This window comes from Notolepis coatsorum, assembly GCF_963971535.1.
Source record: "Notolepis coatsorum genome assembly, chromosome: 8".
In the NCBI taxonomy this organism is placed as follows: domain Eukaryota; kingdom Metazoa; phylum Chordata; class Actinopteri; order Aulopiformes; family Paralepididae; genus Notolepis; species Notolepis coatsorum.
In genome coordinates, this window is record NC_140172.1 from 39,467,968 (window position 1) to 39,488,435 (window position 20,468).

General features: G+C 42.9%; 1 pseudogene across 1 annotated transcript; it reads left to right on the top strand.

Annotated features, from left to right (window-relative positions):
• The first annotated feature begins 1,282 nt into the window (after window positions 1-1,282).
• LOC311233411 lies at window positions 1,283-10,068 on the top strand (annotated as a pseudogene). The gene is made up of 5 exons (XR_014621067.1): window positions 1,283-1,558; window positions 3,230-3,327; window positions 6,750-6,855; window positions 7,517-7,691; window positions 9,272-10,068. The product of XR_014621067.1 is annotated as an uncharacterized misc_RNA (transcript).
• Window positions 10,069-20,468: the final 10,400 nt, after the last annotated feature.

The following is a 20,468-nucleotide window of genomic DNA, read 5'->3' on the forward strand; positions in this document are numbered from 1 at the left end:
AGTTCACCTGTCGCCTCTATGGTTTCAGTCGTCGAATCAAGAAGGTTGATGAGGCAAGAGAGATTAAAGTCAAGATGTGTGGCTCAAGCCTTGAGCTTCGACAGGGTATCTCCGTTGACCTCTCCACCTTCCCACCTTGCAAGAGGGTCCTCTTACAGCACATGAGAAGAGTCAACTTCCAGGCATGTGTCTGGAAGAGGGCTCATGAGCACTACCCGGAGATCCCATCCCCTCTCGACCATGGATTCACATTAACACAGAGACTGGCAAGCTAGAACCACTGTGGTTTGAGGGTGACGTCATCCCCAAAGCCCTCGTCGATGTCTTGGCAGAAGAAGAAACGGATGAAGATGACTTAGCAGATGAAACCCATACAAATATGGATGATGATGATGAGGAGGAGGAGGAGGAAGAGGAGGAGGAAAATGATGATTACAATTATAATAAAAATTATCATAGTTTTATAGTCAGCTAATGGATCACAGCAAATAGAGTAAGCAGCAAAAGGGGTCTAAGAACCAAAGAAATGTATTCTATTTTTAGTTTGAGCTGTATTTTATTTTCTCCATTTGGCTAGAATATCTATCTACAGTTTAGTTATGTTGATTCTATTTACTTCTTGATAACAGACTGCACACTAGTCATTTTGTTCATTGTGTTGCCTGGACTTTGTTCTTCAATACATTTCATATTTGGTTACCGGGTTTTCTGTGACTGAACCCTCCTTTGCTCAATCTGTTTTATGTTGCACTGTGATACCCCGTCCACCAGGGGGCGTAACATTGTTCACTTTTCATGTAATTAACTCCAGATAGTATAGCATTACATTACTTAAGTCTCAACTCTTGTTTAATATATTTTTTAGATATAAAAAATAAGGGAGAAAAAAAAGAGAAGAAATGTTCTATTTTCTCGATTTGAGGTACAATGGAGAACGTTGGTCATAGCAGGTGTAATATTCTAGATAGAAAGGTAATCTTGGACTTAAATTGAAGCTTATAAATGTGGGACGTTTTTATATCCATGTGAAGCAGCAACATGTGTTGTGTATGGACGTACCACGCTGTTACGTGGTGACGTCATTGGAGCTGACGCGGCGGGTGCACTCCAGAGTTTGCAGACTGAGAGCAAGCGGCGTGCTGAAGCACGAGAACAGAAGATACAATAAAAGACTATTGTTTAAATACTGAGTCGTTCTTAAATGAAGGGATACTAAATATCTAACAATGGCGACGAGGATAAACTCGGAAGAGTAGAGTTATCACGGTGTTGAGAAGAGAACATGGACAACGTGCCGAAGTTTGAATGCTACAACGAGCCTGCTACACTGGGACCGAGGTGGACCAGGTGGCTAATGGCGTTTGAGCTGTACGCTGACGGAAAAGGGATGATTCTATCTGTCGGTGTGGACGCCACAGTGAGACAGAGAAGAAGGGCCATGCTCTTACATCATGCAGGTACAGACGTACAAGATATATTCGCTACATTGCCCGACGGGGGAGGACCGACGGACTATGCTAAGGCTGTTAAGGCGCTAAATGACTACTTTGTGCCGCAGGTAAATACTGCGTTTGCGCGCCAGGCTTTCTACCAAGTATCACAGAAACCAGGTGAAACTGTACAGCAGTTTGTGACGAGGCTTCGTCAGGCTGCTAGAGACTGTGCATTTGCTGCGGACATTAGCAACCAAATAAGGGATGCGGTGCTGAGCAGGGGCACGTCGGACTATGTACGGAGAAAGTTACTGGAGGAACCACAACTTTTGCTGCCACGTGCGTTAGAAATAGCGTCGCAGTGTGAAAGAGTGGAGCTGCAAATGGCGGCGATGAAGATGAGTGACGGCGCTGAGGGGAGAGAGACGGTGAACCGTGTCTTCAAGAAAGAGGGCCAAGTCCAAAAGTGGAGACCATCGCCTCGTGGAGATCGTGGAGATCGTGGAGAAGGAAAAGAGAAATCCAAATCGGATAAAGTGTGCTGCAGATGTGGACACGGGGATCATCTGGCCAACGATTCTGCATGCCCGGCAAGAGGACAGACATGCAGAAAGTGTAATGGAAAAGGACATTATGCCAAAGTCTGTAAATCCAAAGGTAAAGAAAGACAGACTGTGAGATGTGTTGAAACTGAGGATCAGAACACTGGGAACAGAGACTATGCATTTGTGGTTGAAGATGATTCAAATACTGAAAGGGTCACATTTGACGTTGGGGGAGTAGATTTACTTATGTTAATTGATTCAGGTGCATCAAGTAACATTGTAGATGAGAACACATGGAAAATGCTTAAGAGTAAAAATATTAAGTGTGTTTCTACCAAGGCAGCTAACAAACCGCTGTATACATACTCTTCCAAGGTGCCTCTTCCAGTATTGGGTATATTCAAATGTCATGTTAAGGTGGGAAAGTGTGACACTGAAGCAGAGTTCACTGTAATACAGGGACGGGGGGAGCCGCTGCTAGGCAGGAAGACTGCTATTGAGTTAGGTGTACTGAGGGTGGGCACAAACATAGCAGCAGTGACAGAAGCTAAGTCTGAAATACAGAGGCAATACTGTTTAAAGGTGTTGGTAAACTGAACACAAGGCAAATCAGTTTGCATATTGATGAGAGTGTAACACCAGTGGTACAACCCCTGAGGAGGGTGCCATTTCACCCGAGGGAAGCAGTAGAGAAGAAAGTAAATCAGCTGCTAGACATGGACATTATTGAGAAGGTTGAGGGACCTACATAACCCTGTTGTAATTGCACCAAAAGCTAATGAGGACGACATCAGGATGTGTCTAGACATGAGAAGAGCTAATGCAGCTATCATCAGAGGGAGATATCCAATACCCACAGTGGATGAGCTATTACAGGGAATGAACGGGTCTGTCATTTTCAGTAAACTGGATTTGAAATGGGGATACCACCAATTAGAGCTCACACCAGAGTCCAGGGGTATCACTACGTTTGCAGTACACACAGGTACCTACAGGTACAAGAGACTCATATTTGGAGTGTCATCAGCTAGTGAACAGTATCAACATGAGATAGCCACTGCTACAGCGGGCATTGAGGGGGTAGAAAATATATCCGATGACATAATTGTTCATGCCCCAGATCAGGAGACTCATGAAAAACGACTCCATGCAGTTCTGAAGAGACTAGAGGACTGTGGGCTGACTCTAAACAAAGAAAAGTGTCAGTTTAACATGGACAAGTTGATTTTCATGGGCATGTTACTCTCACAGAAGGGCATAGGCCCCACCACAGAAAGGGTGAGAGCAATAGCAGAGGCACGAGAGCCTGAGAACGCCTCTGAGACCCGTAGTTTTCTGGGCCTAGCAGGGTATAGTAGCCGTTTTATACCACAGTTTGCTAGCATATCAGAGCCACTGCGGAGGCTTACCAAGAAAGACACAGCTTTCATATTTGGGCCAGAGCAAAATACTCTGATGTATCAGTGGGAGACCAAGTCTTACTCAAACAAGACAAAACAGACAAGTTTACAACAGCCTTTGACAAGACACCACACAAGGTCATCAGTAGAGATGGGAACAATGTGGTTGTCCAATCACCAAGTGGAGCGACCTATTCCAGGAACACTACGTTCGTCAAGAGGTACTACACAGAGGATCCTGCTCCACAATCGTCCAGCAAGACTCGATTAACATGGACTGAGGGTGAGGAGAAGGAAAACACACCTGACACAGAGTCCGAAGCAGAGACTCACACTAGGGTGTCCACACCCAAAGCCACACCGCCTATGGCTAGGTATGAGAGACCCCACAGACAGACCAAAATGCCTCAGAGATTGATGGATTTTGTCATTAAGTGAAATGAGCCTGTCTGGCACACAAAAAAAAAAAAAAAAAAAGAGTGGGTGCCAGATATTGTTATGTATTATGTATTATTATTCATGCTCAATGATATTTACATGCATTCACTAATTGAAAGGTGGAGTTTTGTTCATGGTGAACATTTGTTTATTTTTGATAACAGGTAACAGAATTGAAGGGTATCCTGTAAGTGAAAAAAGAAAGTAATTGAATTCACACACATTTCTGTATGGGACCTTGGAGTTTATGTCCTAGTAAGGAGGGGATGTTGTGTATGGACGTACCACGCTGTTACGTGGTGACGTCATTGGAGCTGACGCGGCGGGTGCACTCCAGAGTTTGCAGACTGAGAGCAAGCGGCGTGCTGAAGCACGAGAACAGAAGATACAATAAAAGACTATTGTTTAAATACTGAGTCATTCTTAAATGAAGGGATACTAAATATCTAACAACATGTATAATAAAATACTTGAAAACTATCACTTTTGATGACAATTTGTCAGGCGGACAGAATTTCTTTTGTCTTTTGGGGTATTCTGAGGGTGATATTTGACAATAGAAAGGTAGTAAGCTCCAGAGTATTATTCTGATACTTTTCCCCTATGTGTCAGGATACACCATGCAAAGTTTCAGACTTATCTGACCATTTATGCAGTTGCAGTACCCTCATATTTGCAATTACATAATTTCGCCAGAAGCTTTTCCCAAAAGGAGGGTTTTTTGGCCCCTGAGGCCACGCAGGGCGCGTCTATATTAATCCCAGCCGAAGAGTGCAAGAGCGCTTCCGCATCTTCGCCATTCGCCTGTAAGCAATGCGCATTTCCTTTTCCTTCGCCCAGGTGCTCGCCGCGCATGCGCATGAGGTCCTCGCTTGGTTCAGACACCCATTCAACACGGTTAATCACAGATGCCAGAACGCGCCATATTAAAGCCTTTGGTTCAACGCTGGTCAATCACATTAACGCTGGTCAATCACATTAATCACAGAACACGCCATATTAAAGCGCTAATACGGTATATATATTATAATATATATATACGCGATGGATGCAGCAGGCGATGTTTGCATACTTCATATATGTGTCTACCTCTTCTTGCTGTCATTACATCCATGTATTTGATTGATTGATTGAAAAGTTTATTAACAGATTGCAGAATGGGTACAGTACAGTACAGCTCAATGTGCATCTTCTGTGTTTGTTTCCTTATTTGATCAATTGCAGGTATGAAAAGTACCTGCGGTACATAGAGCGCCTCTACAGTCGCAGAGAGTGCTGGGTACTCAGTTACCAGGGTGCGCGAGGTATCACCCGGAAATAACACAAACAATTATGCTGAAGCAGCGATGCGGTTATGTGGTCCTCGTTTGGATAATATGTAACGTTACAATGTACAGCGAAATAACTATGGTTGACAGCTGCGTTGTGTTAACGTTACAATGTACAGGGAAATAACGTTATGGCGTGTTATGGGCTGGTGTTATGTGGTCCTCGTTTGGATAATAATCATGTAAAGTACAGTTGACAGCTGCGTTGTGTTAATGTTACAATGTACAGGGAAATAACGTCATAGCGTATTATGGCGTTATGTGGTCCTCGTTTGGATAATATGTAAAGTACAGTTGACAGCTGAGTTGTGTTAACGTTACAATGTACAGGGAAATAACGTTATGGCGTGTTATGGCGTTATGTGAACTTATGTGGTCCTCGTTTGGATAATATGTAAAGTACAGTTGACAGCTCTGCTTTGTGTTAACTTTGCAATGTACAGGGAAATAACGTTATGGCGTTGCGAGTGAATCTGGTCCGCGTCGCGATAATATACATGTATGACCATTTCGGCGTCTGAGCTGGGAAAAAGAAAATGCGCATTTGGAGGGCGTTACCTTACCGGGGCCAATCAGGGCAAAATGCGGAAGCGCTCTTGCACTCTTCGGCTGGGATTAATATAGACGCAAACGGCGTTGATTTGGGGGTGGTCATTATCAACTCGTGATGGCCCAAGGTATGGGATAACAATGAAATAAGCAGTGTTGCAGTGCTGGTATAGCTCGGTATAACGGTGTTATACCTCGCTCACTGAGGCTGAAGTACGCGCAATCGCTTTTTACATGGCATTATCCAACCGGACTCCCGGAGAAGCATGCAGCTGCAGAGCCGCAGAGCCAGCGGCGCTCTCTGGGCCGCGCGCTGACGGCCGCGCTGTGAGGCAATAGTATCCAGCTGCAGGACGAGAGCAGCAAAAAAAAACTGTGCGTGCACGCGCGTGGAGCGTTTGACCTACTGTCAATTTGCCACTGCACCACTGGAAATAAGAATGAAAAAAAGGTAGCAAAAAACATCCTGAGGGGTGGACCTGGCTCCCGGCCGCCTCCCGCCCTAAAGCGGTAACGTGTCGGTTTAGATTTAAACAAAATACAAGGCGGGGAGAAGGCATATATGATCCCGATGACACCACGCTCAAATTTGTAAACAGACCGGATCACTGCATGAGTATAATGAAAAACCTATTTGGTAAAGTGCGATGTACGCAATATTTCGTGAGAGTTATCTTGTAACAGTAAGTACACATCAGACTAATACTTTTGTATCAATGTCACGTAAATAAACTTGTAACTAACTCATTCTGCGATATAAGTGATGGACAGTATATTACTGTTGTCGTTGTTGATGTTGTCTCGACCACATCGTGCACAATTATTTGTACAGCCCTGTCCTATTTTATTTTATAATTATAATTATAATTATAATTATATTATATTGTAATTCTATTTTAATTTCGTTTATATTCCATTTGATCTCATTCTACCTTTTATTTTATTCTACCCGATAATGTCGCACCAAATGACCAAATCAAATTCCTTGTATGTGTAAGGTAGCTAACTTACTTGGCAACAAAGACCTTTCTGATTCTGATTCTGATTGTTGTGCAGCCCAGCTCCAGAAGATGGAGACATTTCTCTAAGAGCAGAGATGTCCTGTGGCCATGCTGTCACCCCAGAATCTCTCACAGGGTGGTGTCGCAGCGTGGTGGACCAGGTACCTTTCTTCCATCACCTCCTTTCGAGATCACATTCTAAAAGCAACGTCAACATTGTGTTATGATAATGTTCAAGCACCAATGTTCTCGACTTGGTACGAATTCATACTGTATATTGTTCAATATGCCTTTCTCTTATGAAGACGAAATGCTAATCTGTGTGTTTACAGTGATGGTCTTTAATCATTCCATGAACTGGGTCAACAAGTGCTAGCCAGAGCTTTTACCTCATTTATGACGATCACTTTCCCCCAAATTACCATTTAACACACTCCTTATGTTGTTGCTTTCAGATAATTTAACAACTGAGACATGGTAATTATATATTCAGATTCCTTTATTGTCACGTCATTCAATACCTTACAGCAAAAAAATAGTGAAATTCACTTCGTTGTGGTTCCTCGACCATAGCAGCATCCAATATAATATAAATAAACGAAAATAAAAATAGCATAAAATAAAATAACAGCAAGATGACTATATACAGTTCTAAAAGGTGTGCAGTGCAGATATATATCTATATAGTAAGTATATACAATTACAATATATCAACTCAATGGTAGGCGTGGTTATTCACCCCGGCCCCAGCAAGACCCAGTTAGCTCCATTGGGATGACCAGCCTGCTGAATTTGTACTGTTTGTCATCTATTTAATTCCAGGGCCAGTACACTATTTCTGTGCCCTGCACTGAAGAATGGCACCCTGCAGAAGTGCAATGCCTTGTGGCCCTATCAAGAGGTGCGTAGACTGGCTGTGCTGACGGCTGAAGAGATGCGGCACTTTGAAGAAAAGATCGCCCACCTGGCTGCTGCGGAATATTGTGAATTCAAAGATGTGAGTATTCTAATATTGTAATAATAATAATAATAATGCATTTTATTTAAAGGCGCCTTTCAAAACACCCAAGGTCGCCATACAGGGTTAAAAACAAATACAATTACACACAGTAAAAACACAATATTACAGAGTTACACATAGGGGAGCAGTTATAATAAACTTAAAATGAAAGTGAATATGCCAGAATGAACAGATTTGTTTTGAGACGGGAAACAAAGGTGTGGAGGATGTCTATTGCGTGGATGTCTTGTGGTAGGAAATTCCAGAGGCGCAGGGGTGTGTTGGTCATGTGCAACCGGGTCTGTGAGCAGAAGCACTCACACGCACATGCATGGATGTGCACGCACGTGCACACAGGAATGCGCTGCACTCTACTGTTGCGCCAAGTACCCACACAAAACTTGTGAATGAAATGTGTTACATTCCATTCCTATAGAGGCAATTAGGCAGTCTTTTTTCTGTGCGCACGCGAGGGAACATTTATGTGAATGCGCGGGCATAAAATGCACGTGGCGTCATTAAAATACAGTGCAACCAGGTATGAAATCACCAACGCACCACTGCAGAGGCTGAGGGCACAGCGGGAGAAGGCTCTGGATCCCATGGTAGTCAGACGGGAAGGGGGAGTGACAAGTTGGAAGGAAGAGGAGGATCTGAGTGTAGGACTGGAGAAGTTCTGTGAGATAAGGAGGGGCTAGGTTATGGAGGGCATTGAAGGTGAGTAGTAATACTTTGTAGTCAGTGTGTGACTTAACAGGCAGCCAGTGAAGTTGGTGGAGAACAGGAGTGATGTGGTTGGTGGAGGGAGTTCTAGTGATATAAAAGAATAGCCAGGGTGACGTACTGCGGTGCAACACGGACGTCCCGGGTGAGTGTTGCTTTCTAACAGCGGAGCAGTGCAAGAATGTGACAATTTGACCATGTGACCGCGGCAGCGCGAGAGAGCGGCAGTGCGGAAATAGGCTGTCTATTGCCATTCTCTAAGACAAACTCTAACCTTAACCAGCTCCTTAACAGCGCCTAAACTTAACCGTTCTAACCTTAACCAACTCCGAAACAATGCCTAACCTTAACCTTAACCTTAACCATGCCTAACCTTAACCGGCGAAAGAATACACGTTAAAAAAAAAAAAATTATGGGATTCGAACTTGTCAACAACGGACCGCAGGACCGCAGGACCGCTGCGCTGCCAGGTGAGCTGAGCTTCGAATGAAAATCATGGCGGATTAGGGCTACATAATGCCGCAAGCTCTGCCGCTCCGCTCTGCGGTTGCCGCGCCTGCCGCGGGGCGTGTCGCAGCCAATCAGGGAAAACGCGGAAGCAACGGCAGCACTGCTCCGCTGTTAATAAGCAATAGGCGTCCCGGGTTCGACTCCCGGACCCGGTGACCTTTGCCGCATGTCCTCCCCCTCTATATCTTCTCCCATCATTCCTCTCTGCCGGGTCTGTCCAATAAAGCAATAAAAATGCCAAAAAAATATCAAAAAAAGAATAGACACTTTCTAACTTGACAACAAACATTCTAAACGTCCTTTTCTGATCCCTATCGTTTCTCCATACCCGTTTCCCTAACAGTGTCCAGGATGCAAAACCCTTCTGGAGAGAGAGGACCTCGCCAACCTGAGTGTCCAGTGCACCGTGTGCACAGCAGACAAGAAGCGAAGCTACGAGTTCTGCTGGCAGTGTCTGAAGCCATGGAATGGTCCAGGTCCACGGTCTGACCGTTGCGACAACGACGGCTGCATCAACCATGACCTGGAGACTCTGAAGAACGCCATGATCATCTCCCTTCTTGATGTGGGGGGGGTCAAGTGCCCCTCCCTCCGAGCCTGTCCCACCTGCGGTCAGAGACAGGAGCACAAGGGAACAGGATGCAAGAACGTCATCTGTCACCGCTGTCAGGTGGAGTTCTGCTTTGTATGTCTGAAGCTCATCGGGATGTGCTCTAAGATGGACGCTTCATATTTCAGTGCATGCAGTGCTGGTGTGGCTCCAGTACAAACTTCTATTCCTGTATGGCATAGAAAGTAAAAGCAAGATACCTTAAAGAAAGCACACACACACATACACACATGCACATACATTTAATTAACATTTTGTCATTTAGCTGACGCTTTTATCCAAAGCGACTTACAAGTTCTGTACGACAAGTCAACACATACAAACACACCATAATGCACACTTATTGCGAATTAGTGTAACTCTAGAATGCTTCTTCAATATACTCATATTTCTCCTTTGTATTTTCTCGGTCCATAACGATACTGTATTGATGGTATTTGTGATGATCGTGTAAAACATTTAGCTTATTTCTGCAGAAAAAAACACAATTTAAATCACTGTTCTGACAAATAAAGTTCAAATTTAATTAATTCTGAATGGGTATTTTCTTTGTAGCCTATAACATGAAGGGTTGGGCTGAAGGGAGTTGAGTTACACATGGAACTGGGTAACTTGATACTGTAGCACAACACCTATGAAAGTCACTATAATAGGGATGTGGGTTATTATGTGGGATGTCATTTAATAATGAGTATCTCACGATACAGAGTCGCAATCCAATATTTTTTTTGTATCCACTTTTTCTCCCCATTTTCAATTTTTCTCCCATCCCAATTTCGTAATTCCAATTATTCCCTCCCCTGTCTTGAACGTTGTTAGACTATGCCTCCCACTGGTCGGCTGTAGTGAGGATAGAAGCCTTGCATCACGTGTCCCCTCCGGTACACGAGGAGGCAGCCTGTCGCATCTTTTCACCGCAGCAGCTCAAACTCTCAGTGGCGAGGAGTAACGCGTGGGAGGCTCACGCTGCCCCCGTTACTTACTGTTTCCGCCGCACCGGCGTCACCCAACCGACCTGTAGGAGTCGCTGTCCACAACGTCCAATCCCCACCCACCAGCTTTCCCACCCTCTAACACTGCCAATTGTGTTAGTATGACGGCCGGCCAAGCCGGTAGCAACGCCGAGAGCTGGGCTCGATACCAGCATATCCTGCGTTAGTGGCGAGCGCCTTGCCCACTGCGCCACTCAGCCGCCAGTCCTAGTCACTTGTCATGCCATTTTGCGAGAATGAATTTCCTAATATTGTACACCTATTTAATTCAACATTTCACAGGGCTAGGCTGGGCCCTCTAGAGTTAAGAGGTTTGCACTTACACATTTGCATTTCATGTAAATGGTAAATAAATGGTAAATGGCTGCATTTATATAGCGCTTTTATCCAAAATGCTTTACAATTGTTCCTCCTTCCTTCTTCCTCCTATGCTTGGCCACCCTTACACAATATATTAACAGTAAAGATCCAGCTATATGGGAAACCACATACTCTATATGCATTTTCAATAGGTTGCTACTTTGAATTTGAAGTATGACAGAATAATGATAACAAACAAATACATCTGAATTATAAAACACCAAGCAAGAAAATGAAGAGTGAGTTTTTTTTTTTTTTTTTATCCACCTTTTCTCCTTATTTTCTCCCATCCCAATTTCGTATTATCCCATTCTTCCCTCCCCTGTCTTGAACGTTGCTAGACTATGCCTCCCACTGGTCGGCTGTAGTGAGGATAGAAGCCTTGCATCACGTGTCCCCTCCGGTACACGAGGAGGCAGCCTGTCGCATCTTTTCACCGCAGCAGCTCGAACGTGGCGAGGAGTAACGGCGTTATTTTTTTCCGTAGCCGTATTTCTGGCAAGACGCTCTCTGATTGGCCGACGCCTGTTTCTACACTGGTTAAGCTTAGGCACTCTTTCGAAGTTGGTTAAGGTTAGAGTTTGTCTTAGAGCGTGACGGCAAGTTCTTTCGACGGTTAAGCTTAGGCACTCTTTCGAAGTTGGTTAAGGTTAGAGTTTGTCTTAGAGCATGGTGATAGAACGCCAGGTAGTTTGCAGGCTGTTTGATGCGGAAATGGACAAAGACACAGCTCGTCACGCGATTGGGCAAACGCGTCAGTGGCCAATCAGAGAGCGTCAGTCAGTGGCCAATCAGAGAGCGTCTGCCAGAAATGCGGCTACGAAAAAAAATAACGCGGAGTAACGCGTGGGAGGCTCACGCTGCCCCCGCTACTTCCTGTTTCCGCCGCACCGGCGTCACCCAACCGACCTGTAGGAGTCGTTGTCCACAACGGCCAATCCCCACCCACCGGCTTTCCCACCCTCTAACACTGCCAATTGTGTTAGTATGACGGCCGGCCAAGCCGGTAGCAACGCAGAGAGCTGGGCTCGATACACCCCTCCCCCACTACACCCCTCCCCCACTGGGAACTATCGGACATGCCTTTTGTCTACTCCAGTCAGTCAGACGGTCATGTTCATGTTCACGGTCAACAAACCCTCTTCACGGAATAGTCTTCACTGACTCAAGGTAAGATCTCGTTTCGTTAGCACAGTATTTATATCTCAACCCATCCATTGTGCCTATAGCGTCGTGTTAACCATGCACTGTGAACGTTGTGGAACTAAATTAGCTAGCTCTTCACAGCTAGTCTGTCGCGTTATCAGCTACTGCTAGTGGCTAGCTGGGACTCGTTACCTAGCTAGCTAGCTAGCCACCGCAAGTTGCAATTTAGCTACTAATTTCTATAATCGGTTAATCTCTAACCTTGTAAAAATATGTGGTAACCTCCATTAATAAATAAGCCACACGACACGACACATAAATCATTACCGTTCAAGCATGCTACCGAAAGTGACCAAGTCTATGAGTATTAGTTAGGCACAAAGGTTCTGGCTAGTAGCTAGGCCTAGTTAGCCAGTACTAGTACTAACGTTACTGTTATTGCTAATTTTACCGTGTTTTGGGTTGTAATGATACCAGATTAACTGGAGACTATCTATAGCTGTGTAACGTTATATGTAGGGTTGCCACCCGTCCCTTAAAATACGGAATCGTCCCGTAATTGGAAACTAAAAGACGCGTTCCATATTGAACTGATACGGGACGCCCTTTGTCCCGTATTTTAAGGTTGCCAGTTTAGTGAGAGAAATGAGCCAGTCGACCTACAAAAACAAGCAAAATTGTGTCAAAGTTGCTGTAAGTAAACAGACTTGGCAACTCTGGTATGATGGGCGTGCACTCAGCAGCTCACCGACCAATGAGAATTAGCGCTTTCACGTTGCTAAGAAGAGTTCTGTGCCTCTGTCTGTGCGCTGCGTGATTTCTTTTCGAAGACGCTTTGAAAATGTCTACAGCAGACACTGTGACTCCACCGCGTCCTAAAAAGACAAAACGCCTCCAGAAATACAGACCCGAGTGGGAAGAGGCAAACCACTGGCTTGATAGCGTCAGTGCAGATGTTTACAAAGCAAACTGCAAAGTATGTAGGCGTGTGTTTTCTGTGGCGCATGGTGGACTGACTGATCTCAGACAGCACAGCAAGGACGTGCACAGGACTTTAGAGGGGCAGACTGTGCTCAAAGGCTGAAAAGGGCACTAGGCCTGTGTGCGAGGGCCCCCTTTTTATGCTTTTTGGGGGGTTTTGGTGATAAAATATTGAACTATAATAATCAGTGGAGGAGCTCACTTATCCTTGAAAGACACTTTTATCACTGACTTAAAAGGCCCATGCATCTCCATAAATGTTCAGGGGGGAGGGATTAAGTGCTTACCCTAAAGACCAGAAGAAGTGCTGTATATTCTGTATTGTTTAATATAAATGCATTTTTTATTTCAATCCCGATTTGTATTTGAGATTCCCATGTCCCATCGGACTTGACTTCTTCGTGTCCCTCAGTGAGTGTAATACCAGCATTCAACTGTATGGGCCACAGCGGTTTCTATCATCATCATCATCATCATCATCACCACCCACACTGCATAAAATATATATGTGTGTGTGTGTGTGTGTGTGTGTGTGTGTGTGTGTGTGTGTGTGTGTGTGTGTGTGTGTGTGTGTGTGTGTGTGTGTGTGTGTGTGTGTGTGTGTGTGTGTGTGTGTGTGTGTGTGTGTGTGTGTTATGTAAGAGTTGGTATGAAGAGCTGGCTACAATCCAGGAACAAAGATACAATGGTAAACCACCATCCATATCTTCCTCATACCTGGTTGTGTCTGTGTGAAATCACTCCCCAAACAGGTTCAAATGTTCTCGAGGTCATGTCCTACAAAGTATCCTCCAGTGGTTCCCAAAGTTGGGGTCGCGAACCAAATGTGGGCCGCGAGCAGCCACGGGAGGGCCGCGAGATGATTTAAAAAAAATTATAAAATCCAATTTTTTTTTTTTTTTTGTCAGGCCACTGAACTTAGAAGCAGGCCAGGACAGTGTTTCTAGTTGTATTCTAAAATTCTATTCTATTGTATTCTAAAATGTGACTATATGGTTTTATATTAACTTAATAAATAAACAAAAACTAAAAATCTACTTATTTCAACGAACATTTCAAACTAAATAACAGATTATGCACATAAAACGCTGAAAACAACCGAAGCAACAATAGTATTTTAATGAGGCTATTATTATTATCATTATTATTTTGCAACAAGTTAGCCCTCTCATAAATAGCACATATAAATGAATAACTAACTTGAACTAACTTAATAGGATTGAAGTGATATTTGGCTTAAAAAATCGGTCGCCTGGCAAATAAAAATTATAAAAAAAAGCCTGACGATGTGCATTGGGCCGCGGCTCTCTGACGCCTTATTTTCTAGGTCCCGGCCTGAAAAGTTTGGGAACCCCTGCTCTATAGCAGTGGTTCTCAAACTTTTTACACCAAGTACCACCTGAGAACGTAGCTGGCTCTCCAAGTACCACCATATGACCGGCGTTAAAATACAGTCTATTCAGCTATGCACAAATGTATTCCTAATACCATTATTTATTGTTAACTTTTGTCAGACACAGCCACAATGTACAAAGGGGTAGCACTAGAACTAGCAAACGCTTCCACACAACTCATACAATGCAAGGGGCATTGAGAACATAATAACTAACATTCTCAAATAGCAAGTGAGAAAATTAAGAACAACTGTATTTCAGCAAATGTACTTAATTCTCTCTCTCTCTTTCTCTCTCTCTCTCTCTCTCTCTCTCTCTCTCTCTCTCTCTCTCTCTCTCTCTCTCTCTCTCTCTCTCTCTCTCTCTCTCTCACACAGCAAGCAATTGTCCTTCATTCTCTCACGCACGCACGCACACACACACACACACACACACACACACACACACACACACACACACACAATTATTTTGTTACAAAGACTTAATTTCAGGGGCGGTTAGGTGGCGTAGCGGAGATTGCGTTCGTCACCAACCCCGGTGACGCTAGGATTCGCCTGTTCGAATCCAGCTCACAGCTCCGGGGTTGTCACCAGCTTGCGCCTGCTAAGTGCGGATAGGATCTAAGTGGGATAGTGTGATCCTTCCACACGCTACGCCCTCTCAGTGAAAGTCTGCGCTGCCAGGTGAAAAGAAGCGGTTGATTGGCTAGACGTGTGTCGGAGGAAGCACGTGATAGCCTCCACTCTCCCAGACCGACTGTGGGGGGTAAGTGCGCAGCGACCAGGAAGGGGATTGGGAATTGGCATAACGACTAACATTGGGATGGGAGAAAATCTGAGGAAAAAGGAGGAAAAAAAAAAAAAAAAAAAAAACTTAATTTCCTGCATTCTGGTGCAGGAATTTTTGAATTTTTACCATTTAAATTCCAGTGTTTGTGATGGCATCACAAATTATTGTTAAAAAAAACACACAAAAAGTAAAATATTTTCAATATATCAAATGCAAAGTAATTTTTTCTGGGGGGATTAGGCATGTGTCAATGATTAGCAACAACACAGATTTTGATGGCTTTTTTGTAATGTCAGATTTAACACCAACTCTTTTCAGAAAAGTGGGAGTATTTCCTTTTTTATCTGACATTACAAAAAAATCTAAAAATAAAAATGGTTATGATCAGGGCTGAAGTTGAATAAAAGATTTATGACTGTTTAGACTGCATTAATCTTTGTCACAGTGATCTCCTGGTTGTTCCCCACTTAGGTTATCTAACTATCGCACCGCCGCAACTAGAAACACTGGCCTGGCCTGCTTCTAAGTTCAGTGGCCTGACTGCAAAAAAGAAATTAAGTATAATATTTCTTTTTAATATTTCTTTTATTCTTTTTTTTAAAGTACCACCAGCAGTACCACCAAGTACCACTAGTGGTACGCGTACCACAGTTTGAGAACCACTGCTCTATAGTCTGCCCCATTGTTCTGACCAGGATTATTACGTTTCTTTTGGCCTCCTTGCTGAGTCTGACGTGGACGAGAAACCCATCTATAGGCCTAGTTATCAAATTCTTGGTTTGCAATGGTTTTGCACCTTGTGGGTAAATAAAAACCCAGTTTTCATCTACAACTCCTGTTTCCTCACTGCTTGGTCCCTAACAAGGAGAAATGGGCATTCTAAACACTCTGTGCAAGGCCTCTATTAGGCGGTAAATTGTTCTTTGTTTTCACAATGTGTGCTCTCTATCGTATCGAGATACATATTCCATGTGTATGCAATAACACTCACCTTTAACATTCACTTTAACTTTGACTGCCGGAAAACGCTTAAAAGCGTCATTCCCGGCCATGCTCAAGTTGCCGGAGGACGCTTTACAGCGTCCTTATATCAATATTTCAAAAATCTGCGATCGGATTCATATATCCCCTCCGCTGGCCTGAGATCCACCAGGAGGACCCACTGAGCTCTCTGGCGGTTCAGGAGCGCCATCTGGTGGCCGATCGGCGCAATCGCCAAACAGGAAGTGCTATGGAGGTTGTGCTGGTCGGCCGTATTACTTCCGGGCACTCTGTTTGGCTACCGGGACTCGATCTCGACACAATACATAGCGATCGATTGCCAATAACTCGATAAACAACATGATTTGGACATATATACTATTATACAAGCTGGAAATGGACCCGATATTTCTACATACCATAATAGGTAAATGACTGTTCCACGCTCATCGCCCAACGGCGCGAGGAGGATACGGTAAGATTCAGCGTTATTTTTGATCGTATTCCATATAAACTGTTATGATGAACATATCACCCACACTAGATGAATGATATAACGCTGCCCACGGAATTATAAACGGTCCCCCGCCCATCCGGTCATCATCAGATCATACGTAGATCATTCTAGAAGTACGTCCAATTGAAATTTTTTATATCGCCCCGATTGCCATCAAACTGTATTTCATCATCAATATAATGCATTTGGGGCTATATATCACGTTCTGGAGAAAGCTGCAGAAAGAGATGAAAACATACTTATACATTAGACCATACTTTACTATGAATATGTGAATGAAAAAGTTTAACGTTGCTACACAATGAACAATACATATAGGACTTTGAATGGGCCCAAATAATGGCAATGTAGCAATAGAATTTAAAAAGTTATAGCCCTGCAAAGAAGGGGAATTTCTCCATAGACAAATAGCGCTGGCAATCCACAGTCATTTTCCGGATTTCTGGCCGGCACCCATAGTGTTCACTTTTTAACACTACATCATATTGTATCTATTTATTAGTAAAAGATTTGCACTACCTCTCTAACTCATCTTTGCATTTGTTTGCATTGTGTACTTGTACTAGTAAATATATAGGTCCGCGGAGAGGCATGCTGAGGAGGCCATGCAAACTGCAATGGAATACGGGGCATCTCTCTCTCTTTACCTAATATTTTGATTCTATCCTGACATTTTTCAGTTAGAAGTGCAGTCTTTATGCGCAACGGTAAAAATTTTTTTTTTTTACCGCAGCAGCTCACGCAGGTATGGGGCAACATAGTCACGTGACTCAGTTGGTATTGCTGATTTGCTCTTTGTATACAGCGAACAGGTCTATAGGTTTGTTCTCTATAGGTTCTCACTATGGTCACTAAGGTAGCTACTGGGATGCAAATATGAAGCTGTACTGTATAATGAACACAATCTCCCATGCAATAAAAAATATTTGCCCCCACTCTGAATAATGTTAATCAGAGAAATAACAGAACAAATGAATTACAGTTCTACTGATGACAGGCTTCACCTAAATTCCCAGAGAATAAAAAATGGACAGATCACGTATAGTCACTTTACATTTTCAACACTATGTATATTTATTTATTCAAACACACACCTCATGTTGAATCAAACACTGAAATAAAATAAAATAAAAAATAAAAAACCTGGGGTTTTAGTTCTCAATGTTCATGGTACCAGTAACAGTTGGTGCACGTGTTGGAGCTCAATTCAATCGATTAAGAAAAGGTTCCTTACTCATGGTCACAGTCTGATACAACGACCATCCTTGGAACTTGAGATTCTGATATGATTTGATTAATATATCTGCAAAATTGTATCCCACTTTATGCTTTGCTCTTGCTGTTTGTTTTACACTGATTTTATGTCTTATTTCTTACTGATGTAAAGCACTTTGAACTGCAATCCCCTGTATGAAAAGTGCTATACAAATAAAGTTATTATTATTATTATTATTATTATTATTATTATTATTATTATTATTATTATTATTATTATTATTATTATTATTATTATTATTATTATTATTATTATTATTATTATTATTATTATTATTATTATTTTTTTTTTTTTTTTTTTTAATTATTATTATTATTATTATTATTATTATTATTATTATTATTATTATTATTATTATTATTATTATTATTATTATTATTATTATTATTATTATTATTATTATTATTATTATTATTATTATTATTATTATTATTATTATTATTATTATTATTATTATTATTATTATTATTATTATTATTATTATCCTCAGCAGCCAAACTCTCTCCTCACCCCTGAAGTCACCTGGAGAGCCTCCTGCGTAGGCGCGCACACTGATGCTGTGGGTCAGGTGAGAGCTGGAACAGGAACAACTGGAACAACTCCTTGTCTGTCTGACCTTTTTTCCTCAACTCTCTCTTTCTTTTTCGCTCCATCTCTCGTTGCACTGGCTGCAGTTAAACTATTCAAATCATGTCTACTCAACAACTGCCTCTGCAATATGCAATTGCAGTCCCTTCCTGTGCCCAGACAGCAGCCATGGTTGTCATGAAGTGTCGTGGGGAAAGTTGCTGCCCAGAGCGGTTCCTGTCGGATCAGGGCCTTTTAATCAACAACTGGTCAAGCTAAGAGCCCGACCACCCCATACCAACCCCAAGGGAACAGTGGATGTGAGGGCATAAACCAAAATGATCTTGTTTCTGTTGAGTACTCCAGATCCCAAGGCCCACTCCCAGTGGCACCGACGACTGCAGCCTTGGAGCTGACCTTGGAGCTCACCATGACCTGGCTCAAAGGAAGGACACAATGTGGAGACCACACACGACTCTTCAAAGTAAAAATGATTGATTTGAAGATTGTTTATTCTCTGTGTATCTCTGTATGAGGCAGAGATGCACTGATACTTTGATACCTTAATGGATCATTGAATCAATGTGGGCGTCCATATTGGACTGCAACTCCATTTATACCACCTGTGTTTGTATCTACTATGTTTGTCCTGATGAAGACCTGTGTCGGCCCAAACATTTTCGCTTGTGTTTTTTAATGTTTGACAAATGAACTAGCCAACAAAAAAGTTTAAAAAAAATTGTGCTACCAGAAAGAAATATATAATAAATATAGCCGCAAGCGGGTTACCGGGTTTCAAGTAAATATTGATCATTAGGATTGTAAAATAAGTTCTCACACACAGTTCAGCAGTGTTATGAAACATGTCCTGCAAGTTTTGTAATGTTTGGACAAAAAAACGTTGATTTATAGTCCGATTCATGTTATGCCACGCCCTTTTAAACCACACCTCCTGTGTGGGACTGAAAACTAGTTTCCAGTCCGACTGGTTATTGCTACTGGATTATGATGATGACACAGTAGGAGAAGAATGAAAAGAATGCTTTTACAGTAAATGTTTTTGATTTAATTCTGCCTGCATGACCCACATACTTTCTTAACCGCAGGTTGGTTCTGAATTCTCTTCACACCCTGATACTGGCAATAGAGCTTTTCTAACTTCATCTTGACAACATAAACATTGTAAATGGTTCCCTTATGATTATTTCCTATTGTAGTGTAGGGGTTAGGTTGAATGGGTACTGTAACTGAGGGGTACAATTCCCTGACTGTATTACTAGATATGATACTTACTACCACTACCTTTGTACTTAATATTCGGCCACCCAGTACACGGCATAAATATATTATCATGAACACTCTCACGTAGATGAAACGGATCCAACACAAATGTACGAATTAGAAACAGGTCTTTATTTCTACACAGCGATGGTGTGTAGAATAAGCACTTAATCACTTAATTACATTTATGAATTGAAATAGTATGCACTTTTATGGCAAGGAGTATTCGTCGGTATATCAATAGAGAATGTCCAATCTCTGAAGGCGCAGGTGGTAAATATACGACCTGGAATAGTTAAGGAATAACAGCAATGATACTTTAATGATTATACTAGATACACTAGAGGGGGTTAATCCGATCGCTTGTAAGCCGACAGGAGTAGGGGGGGGGGGGGGGGGCGGTAGAATCCGGCTGCCTCGTCCGGCCAAGGGTATCCCAGGTGAACCCACTGTAGTGCCGTTCAATGCGCCGGCGATCCTTGGACCACAGATGAAAGCAGGTGGACTCTTTGTGGGCCGGCTCTCTCCGGTCCACGGGGGAGAGACGTGAAGCGACCTCGTCTTGCAGAGCGTCTCCTCACCTTGCGTCCTCTCCAGGGGGGGGGGTTCCAACACACGGCAGTGTCGGGGGTCTTTATCCATGGAA